This window comes from Danio rerio, chromosome 8 (genome assembly GCF_049306965.1).
Source record: "Danio rerio strain Tuebingen ecotype United States chromosome 8, GRCz12tu, whole genome shotgun sequence".
NCBI classification, from domain to species: domain Eukaryota; kingdom Metazoa; phylum Chordata; class Actinopteri; order Cypriniformes; family Danionidae; genus Danio; species Danio rerio.
In genome coordinates, this window is record NC_133183.1 from 35,000,001 (window position 1) to 35,002,114 (window position 2,114).

At 32.5% G+C, this 2,114-nt stretch overlaps 1 protein-coding gene across 1 annotated transcript in view; it reads right to left on the bottom strand.

Annotated features, from left to right (window-relative positions):
* Window positions 1–942, bottom strand: part of si:dkey-56i24.1 — an 18,586-nt gene extending 17,644 nt beyond the window's left edge. The window contains exon 1 of the mRNA NM_001123289.1: window positions 786–942. The gene's annotated coding sequence lies outside the window, so the exon portion shown is untranslated. The remainder of the gene's footprint in view (window positions 1–785) is intronic.
* Window positions 943–2,114: the final 1,172 nt, after the last annotated feature.

The following is a 2,114-nucleotide window of genomic DNA, read 5'->3' on the forward strand; positions in this document are numbered from 1 at the left end:
ATATATATATATATATATATATATATATATATATATATATATATATATATATATATTTAATATTATTATTATTTTTTGGGGATTTTTTTGCCTTATTTCTTGTTTTTTTCTTTAAACAAATAACCAACTCACCACAGTATAGGTATATAGAGATCTTTTCCCTCAAAATATTGATTGATTGCTTTGAACATTTTACGGATTGATTGATGATTTGTGCATCCCGTCAATCAATCGATATAGTCTATACAATCGTTAGAAAGCAAAGTAAACCTAACAGGTGCCAAGTGAATCCTGATTTCTAGATCATTGACTGACTTACAGTCAATTACAGTATTTATTTCTATGAAACTAATTTAATAGTTAAAAATAAACAAACTCGTTCATTGGTATACATGAGTATTAATTCATAACAGCTATAACTGTTGCATTAAATGGGAAACCTAGTTGCCTTCTCTCATTCTGCTTATTCGCCCTCATGAAATAATAATTTATAGTAAACAATATAGTGTTTATGAACCACACCACAGTAAAGTACTGGATACATTATTTAGAACACATCGTTATAAATGCTACAGCTAATTTAGGTTCATGGTCAAAAACTGTCATTACTATAAACAAGATTATAGTAATTTTTCATCTGGGTAAAGTTGTAAAAGGTGATGTGCAGTCAAACTGTAACTTAAAATGCTACAACCAGCCTTTTCATGAAGTTAGTAAACGAATTATTCCTTCCAACGAGCAAATAAAGCAAACAAAACAGACGCTGGTATAAAGCAAACACTTACGTGCTATATGCTACCGCCGTCCTCTGATGAGACCGTTCTAAAAAGACACTGGCAAATCCTTTTGTCTTAAATGTTTTTTATTCGCTTTACCCACACCTTTATCAGCGCAAACCCTGAAATGCGCGGATTGTGCGAATCGACAGTGGACAAGGCTTCTCTGATGTGCGCGCAGCAAAAATGCTGTGTTATGGATGTCCGGGCGGGACACACGGTGAAATAAAAAGAGTTAAAAGACAGTTCCTCATCTAAATGATAGGTGTAAAGCAGTCTTCTGTCCTGAGTTTCTTCCTTACGAAATGGTTTTATTGCAGTAACTTTTTACTTGTGGATTTATTCATAGGTAAATATTAGATTGAAAACCTTTTTATTTTTGTTGTTGTTTCAGAAATTATTTCATAACTTTTGTTAAATGTAAGTACCTAGTAAAATCTCCTTTTGTTCTGCAGTTTTGTTTACTATATGTTTAATGCAGTAATCCGGTGTGTTGTATACATTATTACTATACCAAAATTAGGGTTTCAAAATTATAGTTTTTAAAAATACAGTGCACACCAAAGAGCAAAACATGGTTACTACAGTCATATTTACTAGTTTTATTATAGTGAAACCATGGCTAATTTCAATAAGGGATGACCTAAATTGATCACTTGATAATGATTCATGACATGGATCTGTCATCTCCTCTCAACTCCACAGTTAGTGATAATGTCTTTTTATTTAATTTGCATTTATTGAACCTCGGGCCAAACAACAGTTAAGATATAGACACAAATGCCTCTTGTCACAACACTTCCATGTGTCACTTTACACATGCCAAATTGATGATATTAGAATAGAGGTGAGAAATGCTTCTTAATTACCACACTGGAATGCAATGCAAACAACAAAATCATAATAAAACAATTCAAAACACACAAAGACCATCATTTTATATGTGCAAATATGATAGAAAAACAAAAGAAAATGCTCCAAGCACATGTGATTTTTTGTAAGTGACGTCAATGTGAGGGTTTGTGATTTGGTAGGTGTGGATGTTTTTACCATTTGTGCAAGAGTGCAAGCCTAAGTGCCAATGCACGTCAGTATCCAATGCTGACCACGTGTTAATGTGTTAAACTGATTTGTTTTTCTGACTTTGTTTTGTTTGCTTGTTTTTCCATATTCCTGTTTATGTAAAGCACGTTGAATTACCCTTGTGTTTATAAATAAACTTGCCTTGCCTTCCTACTATGCTGCCCTAAAAAGGCAAAAGTCCTTAACTTGCTAGAGTGTTGAATTGAGAAAAATAACTTAAAAATTTTTTTTGTTGCCCAGACAAATCGTTCAAAA